The following is a 14,773-nucleotide window of genomic DNA, read 5'->3' as shown; positions in this document are numbered from 1 at the left end:
ACCACTAAAGTGGCTTAGATTCATAATCTGTCCAAGGGGACATACAAATAAACTTTCCTACACTTCAGCTTCCTAATCATAAAATAATTAGGACATACACAAAAACATTAGCACTTATAATTTGGTGCCTTTGATTCCGTCCTTTACACCCGCATCCTAGAAACCATTTGTCACAAAACTACTTCTTGCAAAACCATTTGTAACGTCACACCTCCAAAAATAGTTTACCATGACTTGCATCTTTCTGCGACTTCATCAAGATGTCTGGTTTAACTAAAACCACCCTTCATTCTCTGACATGTTGGCCTTGTGATTCACATTCCTTCCATTACTACTGGCTGCCATCCATTTTCAAAACAAAAAACCTCTCCATTCACTACTTTCCGAATTTCATCTTCACCTCATCACATTCCAGCTCCGCTAGGTAAGCATCCAAAACCAAACTTTTTAATGTTCAAAAAATAGTTTGTTTTCCATTTACAGATTACACCGCACTTTTCTTCTTTCAATAATAATTTCATCAAAAAATAAAAAAACCACAACATTCTTCCTTAAGCATTTGGGTAGAAAACCATTACCTTGATTCTTCGACGCCTTGGCCTTTCAGAGCGTCGACGGCATAGAACAACCATTGGGAACCCTATAACCTGGTTTCCTTGCATATTCTGAAAACTTTGAATCTCCCTTTCAGCTTTGCCCATGCTGCCACTATGTTTGCCTCGTAAGGCCCTTGTTCAAACCGTGCTGGCCACCAAAGGAAAGAGGAGCGTCCACTCTCCTTTCCTTCCTTCCAATTTGTGAGGCATTCGCTATAGTCAAAACCATAACCCGATGCAGCCCATTCCACCAACAATTCAACACCAATAATTAAGTCACGGGGAAACGACGACTCCATTACCCACAACACTGTCGCTTCATTTTCCTTTAATTCCAGTCCCCATACTAGAATCATTGCCGCTATATCTACGTTTATCTTCTAGTGGTCTTTTGACTTCTGAAACAACGACCCTAAAGTTTCTTTCACAGCCATCATAACTCCAGGCGAAGGACACTTCAAGAGCAACTTCAACCTATGATCTATTTACCGGTCCAAAAAGCGCCTTTTGTTGCCACTTAGTCTAAAAAGTGAAAATTGGCTCAACCACCGCGATCAACACCACTGCTCACAGGCTTCACAAACTTCTCAAAAACACACCAATCCAAAAACATCGTAGCCATTATGCCCACAAAAAATAGATTTAAAGATTGATTACACACTTCTGCACTACCCATTCATTAATGTTATCATTGCTCACACATAAGTTCGCCACCATCGAAAAAAGAAAGACACATTACAATACCATCATAAAGATATACATTCCGTAATCTCAAAGGAATTTTTTTTTTCACTCGTGGGTGTACATGGCAATTGTAGACCATTTGACATTATTTTATTTAAAACAAATCTTTCAAATTCCATTACCTGACTCAATGCAAAATTTGTCGCCCATTTCGACAACACATCTGCCTCATGTGCCAAACTTTATGCCATTGCCTTGAACACCATGTTATCTAGTGAGCTTGATAGAAGAGGTTGTAGAGCTAAAGGACAGGTCGGTTTTTGGGCAAACTATTAGACTATGGATCATGTTTTTTCACTACGGGCTATCATTTAGGAGGCTAGACACCGCTCTCAGAAGGTGTGTTGTTGTTTTGTGGACTTCCGTAAGGCTTTTGATTCTGTTCCTAAGTTGGCCTTATTTCAGCAGCTTCACGAGATTGGGATCTTAGATATGTTGTAGACTGTTAATATGAGGCTTTATGAGAGGGTGACCGGTAGGCTCAGGACTCCGGAGGGCTTTTCTGTTCCGATTCAGAGCACCATTGGGGTGAAGGAAGGCTGTCCTCTTTCTCCTACACTGTTTGGTTTGTATATTGACGAGTTGGAGGATTTCTTTCTAAACTCCTCTCAATTGGGAGATGGGTGTTATTTGCATTAGGTCTTGATCTCCATTCTCCTCTTTGCTGATGATGTGGTTCTCTTGGCCTCTTCTCCCGACAGCTTACAGAGACTCTTTGATGGTCTGGCTTCTTTTTGTGATCAGCGGTAGCTTGTGGTCAATTTGTCTAAGACTCGGGTTATGGTCTTTAATTGTTTAAAGACCTCTCATCTTCATTTCTTCTTTCAGGGGCAGGAGGTTGAGATTACTCCCTCTTATATGTATCTCGGTGTGAAGTTCTCGGGGCCACGCTTCAGCTTGAGACCAGCTATTCAGTCCACAGTTAGTAAGGGCATGGGTTCCCTGGCTTTGTTGGAAACACAATGCTTCAGGCATCATTTTTAGGATATTTCATCTAAGTTGTCCCTTTTTGACTCCTTGGTTCATTCAATAGTTCTCTATGGTTCGGTTGTTTGGGGGCCTTCTCTTATTGCTTCTGATTGGGCTTCTATTGAGCAAGTTCAGAGGTTGCTGTTACAACGTATCATTAGATGTCATAGACTCACCCCCCACATCATTGTCTTAGCTAAGTTTGATGCTCATCCTCTCAAACTTGCCGTCATTTTTGACTTGCTTTGGTTTCTTCATTGGCTTCGTGGTTTTATGGAGACTAGTGTTGATCGACATAGATACTCTCATTTGGCATACTGTTCTTCGGTGGAGATTATGAGATCCGACACTTCTACTAGGTCTTGATGTTGGTACGCCCAGGCCACCTCTTTGTTGGGTTTGATCGGGATTGAGATAGATCGTCTTCCTCCTTACCAACTTTTGCTGTATGCTCTTGCTCATCTCCCCTCACGTCGGGAGTTGAATGAGCATGTCAGATAGGATATTTATAGACAATACATTACCACTACCTGGAGTAATCCCCCGGGGGGTCTGCGACCTAGGATGGCTTTCTATGCTGAGCATTTTCTTGATTTAGAATGGTATTATTGTTCGCCCTGCTTATCTCTATCGGTGTTGGAATCATGCCTTACAGTTTTCTTTAGGCTCACTTAGAGTTGGTTCTCATCGCCTTAGGGCTCGGATTGACCACCATATGGATCGGGCTGATCAGATTTGTCAATTATGTACTTTGGCAGAGGTTAAGACTGAGATCCACTTCATATTTCGATGTCCTCTTTACTATAAGATCAAAGGGAGATTTTATTGCCTTTTTAGAGACTATTCTTCTCTTTCAATGTTCTTCAACTATATTGATCAGCGGTGTCTTGCACTTTATCTTCAGGAGGCCACCCATATTCGAGAGATTACCCTGCAGTCTTTTATACCTCAGGGATGTACTTCAGAACAGCTCATTATCGCTTTTTTCTCTCCCTTGTCTCCTCTATTGGGTTTGAAAAGGCCTTACACTACTTCTCATTCCAGATCGGTCAGACACTGCACTAGTCTCTCTAGACAGCTATAGTCCTACAACGGTTCTTCTCGGCATTCTCAAACTATGGATTGTTCACAGGTTTACCCCTCTATTACTGATTTCTTTGTGGCAAGGAAAGACCTATTGGCCTGATTTTTCACCATTCAAAATAAGTTTTTCCAAATCCTAGGTTAAAAATCAGAATTGAATTCGTTATTTGCCTGATTAGGGTTTTTGATTCTTTGGCCTTACATTTTAATAACCTTTGAAAAATCTGTAAAACCCTAAGTCTTGCATTCCTTTTAAATTTATTCAGGCGCGAAGCTTTTTAAATCTTGAATATTCCATGTCCCATTTAAATATTTTGTGCCCCCAAGTGCCTTTTTCCTTTTGTCTCCCACTGTTTGATCCTTACAAGATCTACGATAGTTGTGTCGTTGCCATGTGAAGATGCAAGTGTTTTATGTATAGCGACATAGCGACTGTGGGGAAATTGATTGGTGGTGTCGTGAAATGGAGGTGTGGCGACCGAAAAGTGCATTGTTTCAGCAGTTTTCAATCATGTGTTCCTTGTTTGAACTTTTTCAGAGCTGTTAGTATGGTTAGAACACGTGCAACTTTCCAGAAATATCATTGGTTGAATCATATAGTGGGTTCACTTTTGCACATCACATTCGTACGCCATTGATCTTTGGAAGATCAACGGCGGGCGTATTCCTGCTTTGTAAAGGTGCGAAGTTTTTAACTAAAGCGGGCAAGCACCTTGGTGACACCTGTCCATAATGATGTCAAAGAGGATATTCATGCAGTTCAAAGGGCAAGATTTATCATGCTGTTGATCTTGAGGAGATCAACGGGTGGCGCATGATCGCAATATGAAAGTGCATGAGTTTTAAAGAATGTGGGCAAGCACCAATGCGCCGCATGGTACAATGGGACAAAGCTTTGAGAGGGCTGCTAAGTCACGCCAGGTGGTAAAGTTTTGCTGAATTGGAGCGCATTCATTGGTGGAACACGATGCATATATGCCAAGTTGCAAATGATTTCATGGGTGCGAAAATTCTCAAAATTAATATTGCAATCTGTGCCACTGTCAGACTTGTCAGAGCATGTTTGTTTAAAAGGTAACATCCTATTGGACAAGACAGTTGACTAGATGATATAAGGGTACAAGTTTGTGTGACCGTTGATCTTGACCTAATCAACAGATGGCGCTTTCCCGCTTCGTGAAGTTGCATGATAGATAAATAAAGCGGGTAAGCGCCTTGGTGACGTGTCCTTAATGATGTCATCGCTTTCCTCTCAGACTGCTAAAAGGGTTTTAGTTATGCCGCCGTTGATCTTTCAGATATCTACGGTTGGCGCTTTCTCGCTTGATTAAGATGCAAAGGTTTTAAACAATGCGGGGAAGCACCTTGTGGACACGTGTCCACGTTGATATCAGTGCCGCACTTTGTGAGATAAACCATCTCTGCAGACAACTATTTTCTTTCTGTACCATAGGTGTCATAATTCTGTTAGTCATTTGTTCTGACATGGTCTTTGATAACATCAGATTGCTCTACCATTGATCTTCAATCGATCAACGGACAACACTTGCCCACATTATGGAGATGCAAGATAGTTAAATAAAGCAGGTAAGTGCCTTATTCACACGTGTCCATAATGATGTCATCATTTCTATTTCATGCTGTCAAAACAATTCAGACTATGTCACCGTTGATCTTTCAAAGATCAATGGTTGGCGCTTGCCCACTTTGTGAAGATGATCGACAGATAGGTAAAGCGGGGAAGCGCCAGCCTGATGCGTGGCAAATGTGATGTCAGGACCCACCTTTTTAGAAGATAATAAGGAACCCACTTGCATGGAGTTTGTCAGAATGCACTGCTTCAGGTGGAGATTTTCTATTGGTTGATATAGTTGATTGGGTGTTATGGCAGAACAAAATGGTATGATCGTCGATCTTACGAAGATCAAGGGTTGGCGCTTATCCGCATTTTCAAACTGCAAGAAATTTAAGCAATGCGGGGAAGCGCTAATGTGACATGTGGCAAAGTGGGACCAACTGCAACCAAGGTGGGCTGATGTGTGCCATCTAGACAGGATATTCTCACGTTAGCAGTAATAGGGACCCACGCCCAAGTTAGAAGTCAGATGTAAGATTGTAATCGTTGGATCAAGATTAGATCAACAATCATCACTGCGTCACTATGAAAAGATGTGCATTGTTTACCCAATGTGACATGGCGATTATGGGACCCACCACAATTATATGTATGTAATGCAGTTTCCTCGCCGTCAGATTAAGCTTAGATCTACGGTTGTCGCTTCGTTGCTATGGAGATTTGCTCGATTGTTAAGGATAGCGACATAGCGAGTAGAGGAAATGGATAGGGGGCCCACCACATCTGTACTAAGTGATGCATCAAACGTCCTCCGCTCGATCAAGATAGAATCAACGATCGTCGCTTTTTCACCATGGGAAGATGCTCGTTTTTTATGTATAGCGACGTAGTGACTCAATGACACATGTCCTCAAAGATTAGTGGGTCCAGTTTGAAGTGCCAGCAGTGAAGAAAAGGTACAGATGGAGAGTTTTCATTGGTTTGACAACCAGCAGTATTGGAAGATGCCATGGACTAGGATCAGGAAAATGATGTTCAAAGTAATGACACTGGTTCAGAATACAATATCACAGAGTAGTGTACTAGTGAAGGTGAATAGGGGAGTTTGAATGCCTGTTCTTCAGAAGATGCAGAATGCAGTATACATAATATGATGTGGGGCTTGCTCGGGTACAGTCAGCAAATTAGGGTTTGATATGCGGCATCTGTAGATTGGAGGGAGAGTGAAAATGAATATAAAACAATAATCAAAACACAGAGATGCATATCAACGCATAAGTTCAAATATTGAAAAGATTTAAATGATTTGATGATGTTATATAGTTTATACTATATGATATTTTCATTTTTTCAATTTTAATGCTCTGTTTAGTCTGGGAGCCAGATTTTCAAATTGGTCTTAGGGGCATCAATTTTGTCCAAATTATGTACTATAATATACCATTGGAATCGACAAAGAACGAACTCTCCATTTTTGCAGTCAGATTATGTACAGGTGTTAACCATGAGCGGCTATAGGCAGATTTATAATTTTGGGGCCTTCTCAATGAAATGAGCTAAAATTGAAAATGTAGTTACAGGATTGGTAAAACATGGTAAGAATGCAGTTGGGGTCGGTTTTGATCACTTTTATTCAATTTAAACCCAAATTTTTACCAGCATTTCATGAGGTTTTTAGATTTTGGGCAAACAAAATGGTTTTCATCATTGAATAGGAGATTTTTCATGTTAGTTACAAGAAAGTGATTAAAACTAAATCAGATCAGGTGGAGAGAGAGATTAGAGAGATTCTTTTCACTGCAAGGGATGGAATTTCAAGTGGACACATGTCTTCAAATTAGATCCGGGAATTCACTCCTTGTCTATATCTTCTTCTTTCTCATCCATTGCAAGGGGTTGGAAAAGATTGAAAATTTTGGAATGAAAACATTTAGCAGAATTGGCTCTAGAATTGATGAAGTCTGAATGGAAAGACTGGGATGTGCTGGTTCTAGACCATCAAGCTTTGCTTTGGTTGTGATACCCCCTTCCCATGCCATCAGTTTCTCATTTCAACCATTTTCTCTCTTGTATGACAGCATATGTTATTGTACAGTCTGGTTTATTAGGTATCTTGTGAGTCAATTTTATGCATTTTTCTGTATTATTTCAAGGAAATCAATACAAAGAACAACAAGTGTTGAGTTTCATGTTAAATCTTGTCTCCTTTCTTAATGAGTTGTAATGTTTTATGATCTTTGAACAAAGAGCCTAGATCATAATTGCAGTCCCGTAAGGCTGTTGTTGTTTCATTGTTGCTAATAATCCAAGGAGTTATGTAAATGCTTCAGGGAAATCAACAGGGTTGCAAGTTTATTGAGGAGGATATCAGGCAAGAATGAGATTTAGATTGAACATTGATATCCAATTTACAAGGTAAATGGATAGATCTGGAGTCTTGGCATAGGATATGTGTCTAGGATATCTAAAATACATAAGAGAGATTTATGAATTTGCCCAATGGATCAGGCGCTGATCAGCTACAGGATCATTAGCTTGTTGTCTATACTTGGTTTTCATCCACTTTCCCTACCCACATAAAATCAAATCAAATTCAAATCATCTTTATATTATATGTTGAAGCGCTGAAAAGGATGCCCTCACTCAGCTTGTGAATTTCAAAGATTTGCATTTAGCTATTGTAGATCTGTGTTATTGCATAAGTATTAGGAGAAATAAGGGTTAAATCTGCTTAATAGATTCAAGAATATGCTTTTGCACTGGTACCATATTAATTGAATCTAAGGTCCACCTGCCTAGGTTTTGCAGAGCTTGAAGTAGAAGAAGGGTCAAGCCTTATATTGGCCCGATGTTTGAAATGACATGTTGAAGATGGGAGTTAGCTGCCCCTAGATGTGTCTTGTTCTCATCGGGGTAATTTGAAACTTGTAGCGTTTCAAAACACCAACAGGATCCTTAGTCCTTGCCTTGTCTTCTTTCTTGTTTTGTCTCTTGCTTTTGTTTCTTCTCTGTCACCGTTTGGTGCTTTTGCTTTGGCTAGCTCTTTTGTTTGTATGCTTAGTCCCATAAACCGTGTTGGTTTTTCGTGGACATTAATAATATTATCTTATCTTATCTTATCTCTTTTCACATGGCTAACTCTAATATCATCAAAATCCTCCAAACAACCTTTAATCTATTTCAGCAAATTACCCAAATGCGTGAATCTGGTTTAATCTAATAGCCTCAACAACCACCATTGAATCACCCTCTAAGTGCACCTTCTGAAAAACCAAAGTTCTTGCATATTGAGCTGCCAACAAAGCTACTTTGAATTCTGCCATATTATTTGTGCCATTTACAAGCTTCTTCACAGCTATTGCTAAAGTTTCCCCTTTCCAATTTCTAGCAATAATCCCTGCTCTTGAAGGGCCCAGATTCCCTCTGGCTGCTCCATCAAATTTTACTTTCACCCAACTCTTCTTTGGGGTGTCTTGAACCCCTTTAAACTCTTTAACCTTTCTATGTCTTTGCTGTACACATCCTTCTCTTTTGATATTTATTCCTAGCCACATACTTTGAATCCAATTGTCACTTTTGGTAAATGAGCACATTGTATTCTTATTTCTGAAAGTGTCAGCTGAAACAACCTCCCCCACTGCACCCTCTACCCTTCCTAAAATGCGAGCCAAAGATTCTTCTTTATCTTGAAAGATATGTCTATTTTGCTCCTTCCAAATTTCCCAAACTACAATTGAAGGAGCCACAAACTATACATTTGACATAATAGATCTAGAGGTTGGTCTGGGCCAGCTAACAAAGAGATCCCTTATTGAATTTGACCATGGCCTCTGCCACTTCAATTTCCTAAAAACTTCACCCCATATATCCTGGGTAAAGGGGCATCTTAGGAGGAGATGATCCATCGTCTCCTCTTCCTGTTTATACAAAACACATCTACTAGGCCTAGTAAACCCAAACTTCCTCCTCCTATCATCTGTTAAAATATACCCTTGTATTGTTAACCATGTGAAGGCTTCAGCCTTAGGTAAGCAATCCTTGTTGATTAGAGCACCTAGAGTTGATTAGAGCATTTATAGATATTCTAGACCAACTTTGCTCTAAAGAAACATTCATTATATGCCAATCTCTCAAGCCAAAACCTCCACAAAGTTTAGACTCGCATATATTCTTTTCCAAGTTAATAAGGGTCTTTTCTCCTCCTCCCCCACTCCATTCCAGAAAAACTTCCTCATCTTCTGGCTTAAAAGTTTATTGATTTTCTTAGGAATACTCAAACACATCATAGAGAAAATCGACACTGCTGATACAACCGATTTTAACATTAAAATGTGTCCAACTAACGAGAGCCATCTACCCTTCCATCCATCCCTCTACAACATTTGTCCACTAAGCTTTTCCACAGGTCCACATTATTTTGACCTTGAAAAAGAGGAATACCAAGATATTTACCTAGGAGAGAGCCACATTTTATATTAAGGATATTTCCTATGGATCGCTGTCTATTGACCGAAACATTGAAAAAGAAGATCTTTGACATATTCCAATTTATCTGCTGTCTAGAGACCCATCCATAACGGTCCAGAATTCTCTTCATCATTCTAGCTTCTCTCTTAGAAGCATCTCTAGTCAGGAAAGTGTTGTCCACAAACTGTAAACGAGACACAACTTCAACTCCTTCAGACACCTTCACACCTACCCAAGAGCCAGTCATTCTCTCTCTAACAATCATTCTCCCTAAAACTTCAGCCATTATAATAAATAGAAAAGGAGATAGGGGATCACCTTGACGAATCCCTTTCTCCATATCGAAAAAACTTTGAGGACTGCCATTAACCAAAACTGAGAAACGGGGTGTAGATATAGAACTATTCACCCATTCAATCCATCTTTCATCAAAACAAAACCTCCTCAAAATTTGCAACAAAAACAACCTATCCACCTCATCATATGCCTTTTTGATATCCAATTTGATCATCATCTTTTCCAGCTTTCCAATCTTAACTGAATGAATCATTTCATGAGCTATAATGATGCGTTCATAAATAGATCTTTCTAGGGAAAAACCACTTTGTTCAACAGAGACCACCGAGTCTAAAACCTTTTTCAGTCTGTTGGCCATCACCTTGGAAATAATCTTGTAAATGGTATTACATAGGACAATTGGATGAAAATCCTCAAATTTTTCCGCTGCCTCTTTTTTTGGGATCTGGGCAATTAAGGTGTTATTCAAATCTTTTAAAACAAAACCTCCTTGCCGGGACTCTTCCACAACCTCCCATACATCCTTCCCTATCACATCCCAAAATTCTTGAAAGAAAATGGCTGAAAAACCATTAGGCTCCAGTGCTTTATCCCTACCTAGGCCCCATAAAGCTTTCCTTACCTCCTCAAATGAGACCTTATCTGTCAGCATTGCATTTTGACTGTTTGAAATTTTGTGAGGGATAACCCTTAAAACCTCCTCTAGATCCACTCTATTCCTTTGAACTTGACTTTGAAAGAAGGCCACTGCTTCCTTATTAATCTCCTCCTGATTGCAAAGCAATTTCCTTGATCTGGAATATATCGAGTAAATCTTATTTGAAGCCTATTTGATTCTTACCGAGTTGTGAAAAAACTTAGTGTTCCAGTCCCCTTCATTGAGCTATACTTCCCGAGATTTTTCTCTCCAAAAAACCTCCTCTCTATTAAGATAATATCTTATACTTTCTATAATAGTCAACTACTTGTCTGTAGTCCGTCTTTCAGTCTAGATAGGAATGTTTCCTATCCCGTCTCTTTTTTCTTCAGTCCAGATAGGAATGTTTCCTATCCTGTCTCTAGTTTTGTTTCTAATTCCGTCTTCAGTCTACGTTGTTTCTAAAAGAAACAACGTCCTTGTAATTCTTTATAAGGAACACATTTGTTCCTCTGTTAATCAATGAATCATCCGAAAATCCGTTAATCTGCCAACTCTTCTTGAATCTTGTAACATGGTATCAGAGCCATGATAAGGAATTTTTCGAAAAATTTATAATTTCTTTTGAAATTATCTGCACACCACGACAGTCGTCTCTTTTTTGCAGCCTCTTGGTCTGCAAAATCCGTGCCTGTATCCTTGGGAAAGCTCGCAATTTTTTTCTGCAAATCGCGTCCAAATCACATGCGTTTGAAGCAACTCGCGTCCATATATTTTCCCGCTCATTTGACAGCAAAATCGCGATTGTAGGGTCAAGGATTAGTTCGTTTTGTTTGCATTCTTCATCATTTGCGCTCTCCCTGGAAAAAAATCTGCCATTTTTATCAAGAAATCTGAAGTTTTTTCAAGCCTTTTTCAGCTAGGGCCTTTTTTTCGAAACCCTAATTTTTGGGGTCGAAAAAATATTTTGTTTGCAAATTCTTGGTGGGTTTTTCGAGAGCTCAACTGGGTTGTCCGTTTTTTCTGGGTGCCTTGATTTTCGAGCCAGCAGATCCAAAAAACGACAACAGATTCCTTCTGGGTTTTTCGAGCTCTCTTCTGGGTCATTCTCTGATTCTTCTGGGTCTTTTGTATTTTTGCCTCGAAGAATGTGCCTTCACAGATTTTCACAGTTTTTCATTGAAAAACGTGCCATGGCATCTCTGACAAATATTCTGCTTGAACATAATTCCAAATTTAATGGTCGCAATTATGGAACCTGGAAGCAGCGCATCATCGCAATCTTCGAATATCGAAACACCGATCAACTTGTTTTGGGTGTTACGCAGCGTCCAACTTCTCCGGGTTTCGATCAAGGCGAAGCTGCATTTTTCGCCTTATGAATCTGTTTCTGTTTTTATGGGTTTGTTGATTTTCTCCTCAAAAATCATTTCAAGTTGTCTGTAATACGCAAGGTTGCGTGAGATTCTGGGTTTTACCATTTTTTCCACAAAAACAAAGTTTTGTAATTGCAACTTATTTTGAGTCATAGCACTCTTCAGGCAAAGCTTCTTGGTTTCAACATTCTATAGATCCAGAGAGGGTCTCAGTTATCACAGAATGTTCCGACATCCGTACGTTGACCATTAATGGAGGGTATTAAGATAATATCTTATACTTTCTATAATAGTCAACTACTTGTCTGTAGTCCGTTTTTCAGTCTAGATAGGAATGTTTCCTATCCCGTCTCTTTTTTCTTCAGTCCAGATAGGAATGTTTCCTATCCTGTCTCTAGTTTTTTTCTAATTCCATCTTCAGTCTACGTTGTTTCTTTTAGAAACAACGTCCTTGTAATTCTTTATAAGGAACACATTTGTTCCTCTGTTAATCAATGAATCATCCGAAAATCCGTTAATTTGCCAACTCTTCTTGAATCTTGTAACACTCTCTTCCTAAGATTTCATCATATTCCCTCTTTAGCAGTTTCTCTTCAGGAAAATCCACCTCTTGCATCCCCAAAATAGGGATGCCTCTAAAGCTAACTTATAAAAAATTATCATGATAGTGCTCTCTATTCCAAATTTTTAACCGTTCTTTAATGAACTATAATCTTAAAAAAAAGAAAAGCCTTGTTACCTTTTAACAGAGGAGCATCTTGCCACCATCTTTTTACTAAATCTCTAAACCCTTATGCTCTTAGCCACATAGCTTCAAACTTAAAGGGACATTTGTCTGAGTAAGACTCCTCTTGTAGTCTCAAACCTATGGGAAAATGATTTGACCTATGAATTGGTAAAATCTCCGCATCACATGTCAAAGTACATCTAGCCCAATCTCCATATAGCAAAAACCGGTCCAATTTTTCAGCTATATTCACAAATCTTTGCCTGCGATTTGTCCATGTGAATTCCCCTTTTTTGAAAGAAATGTTAAAAAGTCCATTATCCACCACAAAGTTGCTAAAATAATTTGACTTGTAGAACACCAACCTCTTCCTCCATTCTTTTCCAAAGGGTTCAAAATAGCATTGAAATCCCCCCCCCCAAGATAGCAATTTCGTCCCCTAAAGCCTCGAGCACATCTATATGAGCATGCCACCACTCCCTTTTCTGACTATCATGGATTGGACCATAAACATTTACAAGGTTGAAACCAACATTTAGCTATTTAGAGAAAACTCTCGTCCATTGCCAGTACTGCTCTTTATGAACAATCTCCACTTGAACTGATTCCTCTTTCCAAAGAAGCCCAGAGGCCCCTTAAGCCTCTGACCACCAACTTTTCCATTTACCAAAACATTGTTCTATGAAAGCAAAGTCCTTAATTTTTGTTTCTTGTAGCAAAAAAACATCTGGTTTTGTTTGATCAAGATCCTACTTAATCAAACGATGTTTTTCAGGGACATTGCAGCCCCTGACATTCCACGAAAGCAACCTCATTGCCTTTGGGAAGAGGGATAGCCTCTTCCCAATCTCAGTTTGCTTTGTCTAGCTGCGCTTCTCGCTTCTTGAAGCAAAGTCTTTTTATTTTTGTATCATCGTTTCTTCTTTTCCCCTATTTTAACCTTTGAGTCTTTCGCTTTCGTTTGGGATAGAGATCTTTTGTCAATTAGGACATAGATCCCCTCTAGACCCAAAACATCTTCTCCCCCTTCCTCCGTCTCCTCATCTATCTTTGACTCCATCGACTGCCCTCTAGAGTCCTCTAATTCAAAATAACTTTCTAGGTTTCTCATAGGTGAGATCTGTATATCTTTAAATCCATCAGCATCCTAACACTACCCCTTGTCCATCTCCTCTCTTGCTTAATCTTCCACCTGATGAGAATGCCTTTGAAAATCATCCCCTGGATTCATGTTCTTGCTTTAAAAAATAAAAAAACTCGATTCTTGGTTCTTAGCATATCCTCAATGGTTATCCACCCCATGTTGTTGAATAGGGTCCGTGTTGACTATACTCCTGATCTCCTCTGTTTGCTCAGATAGCCATGCTTCTATCTGTTTGCTCCCCTTTTCCTTTAAAAATGTCCCATTAGAGGCATTGACTTTTTCCTCCCTTTTTGAATCCCCAATGATTTCCTCTAGGTTACCTTCAAATCCCTCTATGATTAAAGAGGTTTGCCTATGCAGCCCACTTCCTTCCCATCTAAGATTCCCCTAGGTGGAATGTAGCCAGTCTGCCTCTGTTGTCATGAGCTCACATTCCCACTTTACTCCTCTTGCCATACGCTCGGTGCATGAATTGTCTTTAAACTTTCATCATTGCTGCAAAGTAAAAACTCTTTGCAAAAGTTTCTCCCCTTCCGGCCTTTTTCCCAAACCCTTAGACCAAGTAGTTGTCGGCTTCATGGTCCTCACCTAAGCAATCCATACAAACTTTAAGATTTTCCTCCATTGATATTGGCTGTCCGCAAACCCTTCTGTTGTGTGGAATTCAATAAGCTCAGGTAATGGGTGACATGCATTCAACTGGACACATATCCTAGGGAACATTTCTAGGTCACCTTATCCACCATCTCCATTGCTTTGAAGTACCTACCCAACTTATCTCCTATCATTCTATATGACTCTTCATTCCAATATTCCTACGCTGAATTCCATAGCCCTATCCATATCGGAAATGTTTATAACATATATTATATTAGTAAGTATATTATATTAATAATGTATATTATATTAATAATATATAAATTATATTTCTTATAAAAAATATTAATTTTTAATATTAATATTATTACATATATTAGGCATAATATTTTCACTTATATATTATTATTAATTTAAATATTATGTTTGATCATTTTATATAATAATATTTAATTCTCAACATTTTGATATATTATAATATGACTATTAATATTATATTATTATTATTGTAATTATTTATTTATTTATACCTAATTTTAACGGGGATATTGCACAAAACC

The 14,773-nt window shown here is 39.0% G+C and overlaps 1 protein-coding gene across 1 annotated transcript in view; it reads left to right on the top strand.

The window, feature by feature from the left end:
* LOC149564122 (uncharacterized) overlaps positions 1-14,773 on the top strand; it is a 173,583-nt gene that overhangs the window by 55,167 nt on the left and 103,643 nt on the right. The gene's annotated exons all lie outside the window — the stretch shown is intronic.

Source organism: Cupressus sempervirens, chromosome 4 (assembly GCF_028749045.1).
Source record: "Cupressus sempervirens isolate cs-2001-9-10 chromosome 4, ASM2874904v1, whole genome shotgun sequence".
Taxonomy (NCBI): domain Eukaryota; kingdom Viridiplantae; phylum Streptophyta; class Pinopsida; order Cupressales; family Cupressaceae; genus Cupressus; species Cupressus sempervirens.
The sequence above is the reverse complement of the archived record's forward strand: the minus strand, read 5'-3'. Positions and strand labels throughout refer to the sequence as shown.